This window comes from Etheostoma cragini, chromosome 1, assembly GCF_013103735.1.
Source record: "Etheostoma cragini isolate CJK2018 chromosome 1, CSU_Ecrag_1.0, whole genome shotgun sequence".
Classification (NCBI taxonomy): Eukaryota; Metazoa; Chordata; class Actinopteri; order Perciformes; family Percidae; genus Etheostoma; species Etheostoma cragini.
Window position 1 is genome coordinate 2,076,287 of NC_048407.1, and position 17,194 is coordinate 2,093,480.

The window sequence follows — 17,194 nt, forward strand, 5'->3', positions numbered from 1 at the left end:
ATCCCCTCGACACGACATGCGACCGCTGATATGGCCTCAAGTATTAACCAATTACCTGAGGAATAAGTAAGAGATATGAGGGAATGACATGATACTTTAATTTCAGGCTGCGTAACAATACCAGCGCTGTGACATTTGTTCACAGTTGTTTTGTTGTCATACTCCAGCAGCACCCCCTCTGTGATCCTGTAAACGATTGTGAGATTAAACATGAATTAAAAGTAAAACCATGAAATTGCAAGTCCTCCCGCCACCTTCTCTAAAGTTGAAATCTTGGGCTCTTAACGGGAATTTTTCTGACACAACTGCTGATCCAGCTCTCGGGGATGAGGGCTTGAGAGACTTAGACATTTTTTTGTCGTCTCTGCATTTCTTGGGAGGGAATTGGCAGATTATTTGGTCAACCTCGATCAGTTCCACTGCAGCTTAGGGGGATACTTGCTCGCTGACTAATATTGCCCAGAAATCTATCAAAGTCAGAGGGCTTGTCCCCCTTTTAAAACGCATGTGTTCCAATCAAGGGCCCAGCGAGTCAAAGCCCTCACAAACAGAGGCCATACTCCGTCTGCAACTGACGCTGACACATCCCGATGAAAATAAATTATGCTGCCTCTGAGCATGAAAGTAGCTACTGTAATGTGGAATGAGACGACCGTGAACTTTAATCTTCAAAGTGCTCCTATAATGTATCGCAGTCTTCTTCTCTGGCTTGATATCCCCAAAATAAAAGTTACAATGCTTTTTACAATCTCAAGAGTTTTGATGTCTTTGTCTACCATGGCATTTGATTGTTCCACATGATAGTGAGGATGCAGTCGTTGCTAAAGGCCCATTTATGCACTTTGTCTGGAAGTGTGACAAAATCATCTTGGAGGCGAAAACCGCAAGAACATGAATGCGTGGATGTTGCAATCTGATAAAAAGGACTATAGCTCTCATCATTAAAATTGATGCTTGGGTCAAGAAATATTTGTAGTCATGTACACGACAAACTCTGCAATTAGGAAATACAGTTGATGAGTAGAGTCACAAGGGGAAAAAGGGCAAATGCAAAGAGTTGCTGTTGCAGTTTAAATCTTTAAATTTATTTGTTTTATGGTTTTTGTTTGTAGATTTTCTTTGAACATTCATATACATAGTATATGTATATACATATATATAGATATCTAATTAAAATTGTAAGTGATTCAAATAAGGAATTCCAATGTTGAAAAAGGAGTAGAAAGAAGTTAATAAAAAACGTTTTCTTTTCAATTTATTTTCTTTTTTCCGTCTATTTATATCGAACCGAATAATTACCCATCCAAACTACCCATTACCCATCCATCCATCCGAATTTTTAATTGCAAGCTGAACCCTGAAAAAAACCTGAAAAAAACCTTGAAAAACCCTGGAAAACCCTGGAAAACCCTGGAAAAAAAACAACCAATCTGGAAATAGTTATTTTTCTCAATTCAAATACATTCAGTATGTTTTCTTCTTAAATTCCTAAATGAATAAAACGTGAATCTCCTTATATCGTATCTAGTATCGAAGTAGAAATACTTTGTTAGTGTACTTTTTCAGATATTTTTGCTTACTTTACTATTTATTTTTGTAACGAAGTTCTACTTTTACTTTATTATTTTTTGCATCATCAATACCAAATTCAGTCTTATTGGATGGGAATATAGTCCGCAAGGGATGATATAGAGCGAGGCGGTTTTTATAGTATATGGTATATGGTATACCAAAGTATTTTTAACACAAGTACTTCTACTAAGTACGGGAAGTGAATACTTTTGCGATATCTGATAGGAACGTGTAATGTCAGATATCCATCAAACTGCGTTTTAAAAGTATCAAGCTGTACTGAAAAGTAACTAGACAACGGGATGTGTTGTGTCAAGTACTATTGTCAATACATCTTTCATTAAAACCTTTTGTGGAGTAAGTACCCAGATCAAATGCGTGGAACTGTTTTTTCTCTCTCATTATAACAAGCTAGTACATGAAGTCTCCAGCGTTTTAGGTGAGTTTTAATTTGAAAGCATTTGCTTAAAAGTAAAGAATCCCTTGTTCCTTCCTACAGTATGGAGATGAATTATAACAGGAGGTTGATGTTTTTTCATTCACACGAGACACAAATAAATTTCAGTTTGCAACAGAAATGATGAGTCAAGTTAGAAAGTAAAACACGGTATTGTAGATCTTTGCCTTCCTGCGTCTCAGATTCATTAACTGTTCTCTTCTTACCTCCAGTCATTACAAATGGCAGTGCTCTGCTTTGCTCAGCAGGCAGCCCCACACACACACACACTCCCACACACACACTTCCACGTATGGTCCTCAGCTGCACCATGTGACACAAAAACAGTTCTTCAGCACAGGTCCCACGGGTTGGCTGTCGGCTCGTTTGTTAATGACGAGCATTTGGGGTAGCCATCGATTTCCTGTGGCACTAATTAAGAGTAGACTCATTAAAACGTTTGCAATACATCCTGCGTTAACGTTGCAGGTTGCTTTTTGTTCCCCTCTCTCTTTTCATTCTACTTTGTTGAGACGAGTGCTTGTTCGTCAACGGAGCGACTGATCACAGAGAAGAACAAGGATCCTCCAACCTGTCACCTATCTCCACTCAGAAAAAGACTCGTCTCGCTATGTCAGACCTTCGTCCATGGCGTTGTGGAGGAGCGTGGGCGTCGGGTTGGTTGGAAACGTGCTGGGGACAGAGACGCATTTGGAAGTGCTGGATACAATGATGCGTTCAATGTTTTTTTCTTTTTTCACGAAGGTCATGTTTTGAAAGACACTGTCCGGGAGCTTACTAATGTAAATGAACAAAAATGTATAAAAAAAATGTCATCATGTCTGACACGTTTTATGAAGAATAAAGCCTTAAATTGTCAAAAATCATTAGAAACATGCACCACTGTGTTCTGCTTCATGTATCCATGTAGCATATTGACAATGTGACATTGCCGCAATTTCCACACGGTGGGATAAATAAAGGTTTTCTTATCTTATCTTATCTAATGATGTAACATCAGACTCAGAGACAGGAGCTACAAAAGAAAAAACATTGTGGAGCCAGCAGCTGAGTGCCTGTGTCTAGGCCCGCCCTGGGGAGATAAGGACATTTTTCTGGGTTTGTTGATTTGTCTGACACTCACGAATTATTTGTAAGACTTTTTTTTTAACTAAATAGAGTTCTAGGTTTTCAAAAAAGTTGTCGATACAAAAGGACTCATGACGAAATCTGATCTGGTATGCATACCCACCATCCCCACCAAAATAGCTAGTCCACATAGCCTTCTGGGATGGGAGAAAAACATGCTTGGGATTACTGACATTTCTTTAATTTATTTTATTTGACGTTTTTATTTAATCAAGAAAAGACTTATTAAGAAGACTTATTATTAAAAATCTTGTTTCCAAGAGTGTCCTGGCCAAGACAGCCTACAGTAGTACAACCACACATACGTACATTACAACCTTAAAACAACTGAAAACAGCAAAGTCAACCACAATCCTAAACACATCAGGCAAAACAGCTGCAGCCAGATGTGGCTGCCTTCAGGTCAATCAACATCTTCTTAAAAGCTCATTAAGTTTCATGGATTTCTGTTACTAGTTCCAGGTACAGAGAACAGCACACATAAACGCCTTTTTCCCCCAAGGCCTTTGGAACAGACAGAAGGAAAAGAGTCAGACACTATTTACACTGATATAGGTCAGAAGGTAGGATGGAGGTAGACCTAAATAGCCTTGTATATGAAGATATGCCAGTGTTGAAGTCTCAGTAGAAGTGTTGAAGGCTATCCAACATTCAGTTCGCTCATACAGTTCACAATGTTGAGTTATAAAGTCTTAAAAACCAGTGATGAACCCCAGAGCTCCGTGGTTTAGAGTGTCCAGAACAGGTCAAATTTGAGATGAAGCATGCATGTATAAAACATCAGCATGGTCAAGTAGAGACATAAAAGCGGCAGCAACCAGCCTCTTTCTAGATTCAAAATTTGATTCTGAAACGAAAACCTAGTTGAAGTTTGAAACTGTTTGTTAGCTGCTTAATATGAAGGGTAAAAGAAAGAGATTCATCAATTAAAATACCAAGATATCTGCATGTAGAAACAGTCAGTCTTCATACTTGGGGAAATGACGTGTGAAGGCATGTTTGGTGGTTTGGATTTGAATTGAATTGATTTTTTTCAGCATTTAAAACAAGTTTTAAATCAAAGTTTCTGTTGAAGCGTGTTAACAGCAAGGTCTGGGGTGGTGCAGAGGAATAATGTACAGTGTCATCAGCGTAGCGGCAATCACACGGGCGGCGCAAAGCACCGGACGGAGCCATGGTGACGTGGCAAATTAGCCTCGGGAAGGAACTTGTTTTAGTGGAACGTGTTCGTCAAAAGTTGTTTTAGTCTTGTGAGAGAAAACTCAGAATGGACGGATAGTCCAGCTAGCTGTCTGGATTTACCCTGCAGAGATCTGAGGTTCAGGTAACCATAGTCCTCAGATTGGACGGATAGTCTAGCTAGCTGTCTGGATTTACCCTGCAGAGATCTGAGGACCAGGTAACCATAGTCCTCAGATTGGACGGATAGTCTAGCTAGCTGTCTGGATTTACCCTGCAGAGACCTGAGGACCAGGTAAACATAGTCCTCAGATTGGACGGATAGTCTAGCTAGCTGTCTGGATTTACCCTGCAGAGATCTGAGGTTCAGGTAACCATAGTCCTCAGATTGGACGGATAGTCTAGCTAGCTGTCTGGATTTACCCTGCAGAGATCTGAGGACCAGGTAAACATAGTCCTCAGAAATCCACTGGAGGTTAGAACGCCAACAAAAAGAAAGAGGAAGGTAGCAAAATGTTCCACCAGAGTAATCCCAGAAGTGGAACGTCGTGGATACAGACTAGAAACGGCCAAACTGCAGCTAAATGTAGACACAGACACTTACAGTACAGAAATTGTAGGTATTTAATATGTTTCTATCATTTATCAGGTGTTCTTAATTCTGCCCTTATGCTGAGATGGTTCAGTAAATGGGGCATACTTTAGATGAATAAATCCAATTTATTCACATAAATTCACAATTTTTTTCACATATTCGTGCACCTGAGGGGCAGCATAGTGCTATGTGAGATGGACGTAAAACTCTGGACTCTAATCCCAACTAAGATGACTAACACTGCAAGGTTTCTGAGGAGACGTTCACATTCATTTAGGAAAGCAATCTGTATTAAAAGCCCAGTTCTTCTTATTCCAAGCAGCCATATTGATCGGTGCAACTGTCCTCCCTGTGTGTGTTTACGTCTGGTGCCAGGTCGGATATCTGTTCCTGGTGCCTGCTGATGTCCACGTGCTGCTGCATGATCACAGTTCACAAGGTAATGCAGTCCTAGTCTGTCCTTTAAAGGATTAGTTCGTCCAACTCACCCTCTCAAAGAACTAAAGAAAAACAACACACTGTCTAACTCACCCGTTGTCTTGCAATGCCGATTTGGTGATAGTTTTGCTTCTATGTTGCAAAGTTTTTTGAAATCCACCTCTGACATGTCTGCTCTGAATGGCCTGCAGTTAAAATAGAGGTGAAAGCAATTTTGTTCAAAGATGGCATTTCAAAAACTTTCCAGAAACAATGTCCCCAGTTCCTCAGCACAACCCACGGACCTCGCAAACAGTTTTCACTGGAACTATTTTTTTTCCCCAAAAAAGACATAGCAAGATATCTGGATTATCCTTTGTTACCAAGATAATGTTTTTTTTTCCTCCAGCAGAGTCAATAAATACTAATATGAATTAATGTTAAAGTTACAATTTCAAACATCAAAATCATTTTAGTTAGCAGTCTACTTCATGTTCTATGTGTGAGCATGTTACTATTCTGTGTTTGACCACAGTGGTTCTTCAGCAGACACTTAATTATCTCACGCGTACTAAAAGACAGTTTTTTTTCATGCAGCTAGAAAAGGATGTACTTGATTTTTTTAAATATTGTTTCAAGAGTACTTCTTTTTCTGAAAAGCATCTGGCTCACGCGTTCTCATTGCTGACTCTGCGCATCTAAAACCAAAAAGATATATTAACCAAACAAAGAAAAAACATTGTTAATGGCACACCACCTTTTTCCATCTAAATGATGAACTGTTGGCTATGTCGGCACAAAAACATTTGTCCCATTATAATGGCAGGCGCTCTCTTCCTCCAATCGTGCTGTGTTAGTGGGCAGCACTTGGAAATGTGTGCAATGAACAGCCTGCAACAATATCAAGTGTTAGCAGTCAACTCAACAGAAAGCTAATGAACCATAGCAAACAGCTTGTGGGGTGTAGCAAGAGAGAGCAGTTGCATCAAACGCCCTTCAGTGGCGACTTGAGCATGCTTAAGTGAATAAACTATATCCTAGGGCTGGTGGAAAATAGACATAATCCATTGATATGTATACAACTCAGGTAAGAGAAGTAGCAGACAGTGTTAAAGAATAGACGTCACATAGGAACATTCCATATAAATGACTTTAAAAATAAATCACATTGGCTTCTATATACAGCGACTTTGCTTTTCATTGGAATAGTAGCATGTTTTTGGGGTTATGTGAATTATTTAGCAGTGAGAAAAAGACAAGACAAACACAGGTTTGGGTAATACTTCACATTTTCTACATAAGAGTGGCATGACACTGTCATGAATACATGACCCCATAACCGTGTTATGTCATAAGCGTTTATGAATTGAAGGCCCAGCTTCCTTTGTGTGGCCTCTTTTCTTCCGATACTGTCCTAACGCCAGAGGCTCGGTTGATTGTTCCTTTTTGCATTTGTATTATTTAGATCCACTTTATATTGTTTCTGTAGCACAATATTCATATGATTGGCATCTTGTGTCGCTTCCCCATCTTTTGTCAAAACCTGGAGCCAGGTTTATGACAAAGTGGGGGCTCGTCCGGGATGGCTGGGGATTGGGTGGAAGTTGTAGCAGGCCATGTGGGGAGTGCACAAAGAAAGTTGTTTGTGTCTTTTTGTTATTATCTAGCCACCTAGGTAGTAAAATTTACTTTTGTTATTTAACCTTGTGGGTGGTCATTTAGGAGGCTAAATTTACTTAATTTGGGTGTATCTGTGTATTTTTGAGGGGTTAGCAACACTGTGGCCGTGTTCCCCATGGGGATGCAAAATGTATGGGGGGGGGGGGTGACAGACCCTGCCAGCTTTCAGTGTGTGTGTATGTTTGCTTTTGTATTATTTAGTTAAAGCTTACATATGTATGTATACCGTAAATACAGTATATACATATATAGCGTATATAAAGTAGATACACATATATATACAAATCACATACTCACACACAGTTCTACTTACTTACTTAGTAAAGTATATCTACCCTATCTAGTATATCTAATGTATTGTATTAATACATTTTCATTGTAATATTCAGATGTATCATAAATAATTGAGCATGCAACATTTTGAGCATTTAAAAACTTACTTGAAAATAACACAATAGTTACTTTCTAAGGTAACAAGTTACTTTTATAATTTGTAACTGAGGTACAAATTTAGTTACTTTTTGTAAGAAGTAAATAGTAACGAATTACTTTTTAAAAGTAAATTGCCCAACACTGTTTGTGAATGTCAAAATCGAAGATGAACTTAATCCGGGATAAAATAATTTAATGTAATTGAGAATGCAGTTTGGTTGTATGGGAATATAATTATTAGTAGATAGGGGTGCTATTTAAAAAATAAATAAAAAAAATACATAAATTAGAGCCTTGCTGGCGGATCATAATCACTAAAGCACCAAATGTGTTTTAATCAACTGGAGAAAATACTCCACAGCGAATGCTCATTTTACTTCTGTCTGAGTATCGTTTGCTGAAGATAACAGTGCCCATCTGTTTTAAAAAATTGCATCGTCTTCTTCAAATGATGAACCAATATTTGCTACCTATTTTTAAAGATGTCACTAGGAAAAAATGGCTTAAGTGGCCAAGACAGGAGGGAATTTACAAAGTACTTCCATCGGACAAAAAAACACTGTTGGTTTTGTTTGGTTTATTTAATTTTATGAAGTTGTCAGTATAAATATATAGAATAACTCCAGACATTAAGAAGTGCTTAATTTATGGAAGTTGGAGGAGAAGAAAGACACATGCTGACGCAAAGGATAAACACCAAGGTTCTTATCAATGTGTTGCCTTCTGTTCTTAAACATTGAGACAGCGTATAAATCAAAATTCATGTCCTATGACTCCCCGCTCTGAAAAGTATCCCCTCCCCGAGACAGCAGCCCGAGCGCTGTGATCCTCGGCTAGGCCTCCTCACCGCAAATCCTGCCCCTGTTTCCCATGCAGGTGTTGGGCTCACCATGTGAATGGCAGGATGAATGCTAATAGGGCGTTGTAATAAGGTCTTTGAAGTATGCAACACACTGTTGCAGAATCATAATGTGAAAATCCCTCTTTCAATCAGGAGGCTCGGCCCAGCTTGACACTAGTGGTCTCTCTCTCTCTCTGTCTCTCTCTCTCTCTCTTTCCAAACCATCTTTCTCATTGCACCCCTCCCCACCCCCTTCCATCTCCCCCATCTTTTAATAATCACTTCTGGCATGAAGACTCGCCTTGCTCAGATAGGTTTTAGATGACAAGGAGGGTTTCCAAATACCAACACGGGATGTAGCGATCCGTGGGAAAAAAGAAAGACAGTGGACCCAACAGGGAGGGGGCTGGATTATTGGTTTAGGAGAGAAATAGCGGGGTTTAGAAAGGGGTTGGATAGGGTGGGTTTGGTCCGAGGGTTGGCAGCTAAGGTGCATTATGTGGTTAATGTTTGAGTTGAGGATAATAATAATAAATTGAATATGTATAGCGCTTTTCCCGAGCTCAAAGTTGCTTAATAGAGTATGTATGCAGCGGTTATATTGTAAGTGGACTTTTTCTTCTTCTGATCGCTTTCATAATTTCCATCCATAGAAGATTTAAAGAACCGTTTAATGGTTAACTATGAATAGTGAGTGTCTTTCTACAATTTGAATGGAGCAGTCAAGATGAATGGAGCTGTCAAGTGTGACAAACACACCAACACGTTGCACCGTTTGCTGGTGGTGCTATAAGAGCCACTGTATCTATTAGCATGGATTCCATTCATCGGCTTTCATGTCTGACCATGAACTGTTTCGAGAGCATCGGTGGAAGGCTGATGAAATCTGAAGTTTTGTTTTGACGAACTGGAGCCTAAAGCAAGATATCATCAAGCCACTTGAAGACCTGTATGATACGGTCAAGACCACTTCACATTTCAAAAAGCATCTCTGCAAACTGTTTTTATAATTAGGGCCCGATCACCAAGCAGCTGTCAATCAGCAAAAGCTCTATTGACCTTCCTGTTTATTATTATTCTCTCCAGTGACTCTCATTTTTGAGAGACTTCAGATGCTCGAAAACTCACCAAAATCTGCACATGAACTGCTGAAACATTTGACATTTTAAATGACACAATAGCACCCCCTTCTTCACATTTCAGGTAGACTAAAAATAAAATTTCCCCTTTGTGACATGTTGGGACAAACAAAACAAGCCTGTTTGGGGCGTACCCTAAACCCAACAGGAAGTTAGTCATTTTTAATTTACTGCCCACCCATCCACAACGACCCCCTCCCTACGTCAATGTGGCGCACACAGCATCAACGACAAAAAACGTGGAAATCACACGGATCACAGAGCTTAACTTCTCATAGCTTTACAAACATATGGTTCATGAGAACCGGCTGAAAACACGTGTTAATAACGGCGAAGTGTTTCAGAGATTAAGAGAAAAAGTTGCTTATAGCTTAGCCTTCTGCCCTATAAAAATATTGTATGATGTAGTATAGCTGCATTAAATAAACGTGCAGACTCTATTGCTTGTCGTGAAACTTCTATTTAAAAAACCTACTCTTCAAATATTTAACATATATTTAAATATTTCAACAACAAAAAAAATGTTCAACTCAAGAAAATGTTCTTGTTCTAACTTTTTCTTCCCAGCACAAAGCAACCAGAGGGTGCACCTGGAGTAAGGGGCTTCCCAAAAAGAGTAAAATACGCTTAGAATCTGGCAGGGACTGATGTCAGACTCAATTAAACTCATATTTAAATGATGGAGTGAAGACCTTGGACTGAATTTACTGTAGCTTCTACTACCTTGTAGCTGTTTACAGCCAACTGAAGTCAGATAAGTGTGAAAAGGGTAGCAGCCTGGTGCAATAGAATGTTCTGTGGGATTCTGTTGGATCTTCATACTTCCCCCTAAAAAGAGAGCTTACAAACAACATGAGTTAGTGTTGGAATGCAAGAAAATGCAGAATTAGTGAATGTGGAGTGAGCACCTTTAATCTCCACTCTACTCTGGAAATAATTACTTTGGACTAAGTGGCGAGTGAGTCATTTGTTGTACTTTCTCACATCCTCCATCATCTACATCCACTTCAGTCAGTGCAATTGTAGTTTTTCCCCCCAGAAATGTGGTTTTGACAAGCTCTCCGCATAAAGGGTGCGCTGTGCTGTGTACATGTAGGTGGAGAGCGTGAAAACAGCAGCGCAGAAGGCTTTCTGCAGTTAAGAACGAACCATAGACAGGAAAGCACTGCTGTAATGCGCCATTTCCAGTTATAAAAATATATTTACATAATATAAATATATTTCAAGTTGGACTTTTTCATTTTTGGTTTCTGTGTGCCTATTTGCATTCCTCCATCTCTCCTCTTCCCTCCCATCTATCTGTGCTGTCGCTTCATCACTTATGCCGCTGTCAATCACCCAGTCATGCTTATGAAGCGGCTGAGTTATGAAGTGCTTTTCTTTGCCGGGAGCGCCATTGAACTTGACCTGTGATAAAGCCTTGACAGAGAACGTGTTAATGATGAAGCCCAGCTGACGGATGTGCAGCCGTACAGGAGTCAGGAGGGGAAGTTATGAGAGGCTGACCTTTGTCCACTAAATGCATGGCGGGCTTCTACTCCGCTCAGTAGCTGGCTGCCGCAATATCGACCTCATCCACATCACATTATGATCCAAATAATCACATCCTGTTAGTAAGAGGAGCAGTAGTAGTAGTTGAACAGGCTGGGAAAATAAATCCCCTTTATTGGGCAATATCTATCTACCTATCCATTCATCCATCCATCCATCCATCCATCCATCCATCTACTGTATGTCTATCTATCCATCATCCATAGATAGATATACACACATCTATATCTATATATCTATATATCTATATATATATATATATAACTATCTTTTCGTCTATCTAATGTACTGTAAATCTATCTATCTATCTATCTATCTATCTATCTATTGTATACCTATCCATCCATCCATCCATCTATATGTATTACATTGATGAACCTTTGTCAGCCAAAAGTTAAAATAAGCTCTTTTAAAAATTGCTCAGAGGAAACGTTCTTAGTTCCTTTGTAACAGCGATCGGGAGTGAGGGGGGGGTATATTTTTTAGATGTATTTATGCACTTTGCATATCTAATTTAAACGTATTATGCCTTTATAATTATAGTACAGTCTTTCGCAATGTGGCCACAAGGCCTTTTCCATTTTAGGTTGATGATTGATTGACTTTACCAAATCAACGTGAGAGATTTCCTTTTCTCCCTCAGTAACGTGTAGGAGCAGTCTCGGTTCCTTCCTGGTGCTGTCAGATTATACAATCAATAAACCACCGGCCACGCTTGGTCAGTGTCTCTCAGCGTCAGATACAAACATCATGTCTGGAACGCCCCGGGCGGAGCAGCAGCTCCACCGCGGCGCCGTAAGATGACGTAGTATGAAGAGCGACAACCGTACAGAGTTGTATGAAAGACCAAATATCTCAACACGTCCTCTCTCCGAACGCGTAAAATACGACGTTTGGACAGTGGCTGGCAGCGTCTGATGCGACGAAAAAGGCGCCCTTCTGTCTCTGTGTAGAACATAGAACGTGTAGAACGGAGAGCAGCATGTAGACGGGGGTTAGCGAGTAGAATTTAAGGGGGAAATTTGACGTAGAGAGGTTTGTCTGGGGGGTGGATGGGTCACACACAAGACTTTCACCCAGGAGAGTGCGGTCCGTGTCCCGTGTGTGTCCTTAACCGTCGTGGGTCAGGGAGGCCCCTTTCTTCTTTAACAGGGGCGTTAGTCCTGCGAGTCAGAGAACCGTAAGCCCACCAACGAGCTTTCCCGTAACCTAACAGATTCAAAACGGACGGCAATAGTCCTGACCAAGGGTGTCAAAACGGACGGCAATAGTCCTGACCAAGGGTGTCAAAACGGACGGCAATAGTCCTTACCAAGGGTGTCAAAACGGACGGCAATAGTCCTGACCAAGGGTGTCAAAACGGACGCCAATAGTCCTGACCAAGGGTGTCAAAACGGACGGCAATAGTCCTGACCAAGGGTGTCAAAACGGACGCCAATAGTCCTGACCAAGGGTGTCAAAACGGACGCCAATAGTCCTGACCAAGGGTGTCAAAACGGACGCCAATAGTCCTGACCAAGGGTGTCAAAACGGACGGCAATAGTCCTGACCAAGGGTGTCAAAACGGACGGCAATAGTCCTGACCAAGGGTGTCAAAAGCGATTCTATTAATCCGACCAAGTGTGTTTAGGTAAAGCGTGTTGTATGGAAAGGAGACTAAAGGAGACTTTTAGCGCCAATACCAACGACAACGGCACTTGACCATGTGTCCTTTCAGGGCCGTTACAACACTTTGTTTTGTTTTGTTTATATAATCTGCAATTCTCTGTTTGAGCACCGGGTGGAACGTTGCCTGGGACGGCAAAAGATAATCAGCCTCGGGTGCACAGGTGTGTGCAGAAACCGGGAAGGCATTCAGTCCTGTCAGTGGTGTCAGTCAGGTCAGTGGTGTTAAGGTTTGAACGGTTTGACAAAAGGAAAATAAATGGGTCACAGCACCGAAATGCAGCCAGTACGTGTGGACATTGATAAATAGCACACAGAACACGCGTCCAAGCAAGTTCTCCCCGGATCCCAAAGCATTGGCCTATTATAGGAGTTGATAAAAGACTATGCACATCCGTGTTTCACTAGATGGGAGGGAGAATGTGTTGAATGGGTTGTTCGGGGTGGTGGATCCTGTTCATCTCCCATTCTTGTCCCTCGTGTCACTGAAACGTACGTTTTGTGACCCCACCCACCATCTCACACCCACATCGTCCCACAACCTGTCCCGTTCTTGTGCTGCATGTCGGTCCAACACCCAGAGCGTCATAAGGTGACGCCAAGTTCCGAGCAAGCGTGTCTGAATATGATGCTGAAGGAGACCTTTTGCATTAGTAACAAACGGCAAAGACGCGATGAGTGACTGAGAATATGTTGCCACACCAGGACTGACAAACTGTAGATACAAGAGTAACTTTTCTCCGTTGTGGGATGAATCAAGGATTGTGAATCTTTCTCTCATGGCTCCTCTCTGTTTCTCTTCTTCCCAACCGATTCCACTTCCTGCGTGCTTTTGTGACCAGGTGACTCATTGTCCACTCTGCATCTCTCATTGACTCATGTTTGAAGCTCCCCTATTCCATCTTATGTCTCTCCGAACAGCTGATTCACCCTGTCTCTGCGTCTCTGACCCCCTTGCAATCTCTCAGTCCTTCTCATTATAAAAGGTGATTGCCTGTTGAGCTCATCAACCCGGTGTGAAGTCCCTCTCCCCGCCCCGCTGACCGATGAGTCTGAAAAAAACGTTACCACGCTGACAGCTTCTTCTCAGGAGAAACTTATTAATGGCTCTGCTTCCAGCTAAAATGCTACGCGCGGATCCTCCCGCCCCCCCCCAGCCCGGCCATACCGCTGCGACTTTCGCTGGTATTTCTTAAATGCCAACGTCAGTCATGAATAGGTCAGGACAACAAAAACTTAAATAAAGCTTTGTCACTGATTAATGAGAGGTGGATAGGACTGCAATAGGCCTCTGACTGTCTCGCGCAGATAAAACAATGAATGTTTGGTAAATAGCCACGGGTGCTTCTCTCTCTCTCTCTGTGTTCTGTCCTTCCACCGGTGGAGAGAAAACATCGGCGTCAGGAAACTGACAGCCGCTCTGGGGATGGCAGAAACACATGTTCCCAGCCACAGGACTGGGGGGAAATCCAATCAGATCCCAGCGAGCCTACAGTGGCCCAATTTGCAAAGCCAACAGGCCTTTTACCAGTACTGTTGTAATGGTATTAACAGGTTGGCTCCCAGCCAAGGAGCACTACGGCAGTAACATGCTGATGTTATTGACTACTTATCCATAAAAATGCATCCCTTCTCACGGCATTATGCTCCAGCGTGGCATAAATTGACTAATATGAGCAGATTAAAGTCACTTAGAGGAGATTGGAGTTCACCCATGGTTTTATTAAAATGCACACATCTAATCATAGACAATGTGTAAATTGTCCGGCTAAAAGGGAAAGATGTTACATGGTGTAAAACGTTATGATGAAAAGAAAAGGAGGTTAATTGAGTTGGATATCATTTAGATGCATTCATAAATACAATCAGATGGTGGACTTTAAATAACGCACAAAGGTGGGAGAGGACGGACATATTTGACTTAAGTAAAAGTACTATTACTTTGATAAACCTAGTAAAACAATGACATAAAAATCTACTCCAGATTTTTTAACAGCCAGGGGGGAGATATACGTTTTAATATTTATATGTATTTTATACCTTATTTATAATTGTTATGCCTTTTTAAATATTTTTGATTAACTTTGTAATACTCAGACAGAAATGTGAATTCAAAAGTAGCAGAGGACAATACTTCAAACGAAACATACTTACGTTAAAGTAAAGGTACTTATTTTCAAAAGGACTTTAAAAAGTCAAAGTACTCAATTATAATAATGTGAGTAATTATATTCGGAATCAGAATCAGTTTTATTGGCCAAGTATGCTGTCATACACAGGCATTTTTGACTTTGTTAGCTGTTAACTCTGTATACATTCAACAAATAGATAAGTAGTATTAACATACTGTACAATAAAGACAAAATATTCACATAGAAACATAACAATAAATGCAAATATTCAAAATAAGCAAGGGAGAAAAGTATGCATGAAGTGGGATGTAAAGTGCAAAAAGTGCAAAACGTAATAGTGAAAATATTTGTACTTTGCATCTCAGATATCGCATAATGGGATTGTACCATTTCCTAGGAGTTTAAAAAAAAAACTAGATCTTGTTTTTAGAAGTTAGACTAATCCATAAACAGCAGCCAACACGGATCAGTGGGTGTGATCCATCCGTCGGTAAGTGGGGGGTGTTCCCTCGGTACGCAACCGACTCTCACACTCAGAGCACAGATGCCTCAGAGTTCCACCGTGTTCCTTTTTTTCTTCCAAAGTAATTAACTTGTGGAAATGATTTACCCTTGAATGGTTGTCAGATCAATTTCTCATTGGAGGTCTGTGTAAACCTGCCGTGGCACCCGTGGCCTGTCAGATCCCAGCCACTGGGCTCATCCCGTCCCACATGAGTGGCTTCAGAGAGGAACACAGTACACGGAGCCTTTAAACAAAGAGCGCACTCCTGCAGGTTTCAAGTTACCAGGTGCAAATGAACTACTGTCAGGGTGCAAGTCTGCACTGCACTACAGAATACAAACAAGCTTAAAAAGAAATGTTTCGACCTCAATGTCTGTAGACGTGATCATTTTTTTTATGAAAAAACAACGTTACAGTTAAAGCTTTTTAATGCCATGAGCATGAAAATGTCACTCAAATAAATCACATAAATATGAGTTCCCCCAGCCTGCCTATGGCCCCCCAGTGGCTAGAAATGGTGATAGGTGTAAACCGAGCCCTGGGTATCCTGCTCTGCCTTTGAGAAAATGAAAGCTCAGATTGGCTGATCTGGAATCTTGCTCCTTATGAGGTCACAAGGGGCAAGGTTACCTCCCCTTTCTCTGCTTTGCCCGCCCAGAGAATTTTGCCCCCCCATGAGAGAGAGAGAGAGCATGGCTTTCAAACAGGCAAAGTGACAGTAGGCCACACCCCCAGACAGCATACATCTACGACTATGAGTGTGACATCATAAAATATATAGTATATTATTTAAACTCTGACAATGTATTCATAATTTTATATCCATGTTGTTGGACATAAAATGGACACACACCAGGCGGCACTTTGTCCTGCTATGATTTAGCTCGCCAACACATCCTCCTGTATAAACCGAACAGCGAGCCAAGGAGTCTATTTTCAGACACACGGACATTTCCTCCGCTTCATTTTCCAATTCCATGCCTGTATCGTGAAAAGTAATTGTTCATATTGGAGCTAAGGTCTTTCTCATATTCACATTATGCGCCTCAGCCTCTCCTTCCTGACTGCAAGAATTCATGTTTAAACCTCTTCTGTTTTAAATGAAACCTGCTGCACCAGACTGTGTGTTTGTGTGTGTGTGTTTGATTGTATATGTGGAGTGTTAGTCTGTGCTTATACCATGACCGGAATGATTTACTGTGCTATGGCGTTGAGACATCAGGATGATGTTTCTTTCCTCCTCGCAGTCTTCCTGGCAGCTTTCCAAGGACAGGCAGCAGAAAGCAATTGCTATTAGTGCACATATACAGTCCGAGCAGATGAATATAGGCTGCTTTTAGCAGATGAGCCACAGCGCCATCAATTAAGATTAGGGCACGAGCTATCACAGTCTCATAAAGAACAACAAGACGGCATTCCCTCAATGTCAAAGGTAAGATGAACACGTACAAGCTGTTGGGAAAAATCAAAGAAAACCCCAAACCTCATATTTATAATGCTAACATCGACAAATAGCTATTGATGTTTTTTCATAATTGAGAGTGACGTAATTCAAACAGCCTGAATGGGATCCTTGATTGAACAATGTAATGAAATTACGCCGAAATTTGGCGAGGATGAATCTAAATTCATTTGTTTTTAGGGGTCAGTGTTATTTTCTCGAAGCAATGGGTAGGAGAGGGAAATCTTGGACTTGTTCGTGCAGCTAGGGGACCTGTTGTTTTTATTTTTATTCCTTTAACTAGAGTTGAAGACTACATCCATCCCACAGTTTGAAAATAAAACTTGGAAAATATGGACAAGGGAGAACAGAAATAGAGCAGCTGGTCGTGTGTGAAAATGAGAAATGGCAAGGATAGAGTCGGTCTCTGCTGTCCAATCACAGTCCACAGCCACCGTGC

General features: G+C 41.0%; 1 long non-coding RNA gene across 1 annotated transcript; it reads right to left on the bottom strand.

Moving 5' to 3' along the window:
• Nucleotides 1–3,500: 3,500 nt before the first annotated feature.
• Nucleotides 3,501–4,429, bottom strand: LOC117948472. Its single transcript, XR_004657453.1, has 3 exons — nt 4,305–4,429; nt 3,570–3,574; nt 3,501–3,511 (listed from the first exon to the last, which is right to left on the bottom strand). It is a non-coding gene; the product is annotated as an uncharacterized LOC117948472 (long non-coding RNA).
• Between the last annotated feature and the right edge of the window lie 12,765 nt (nt 4,430–17,194).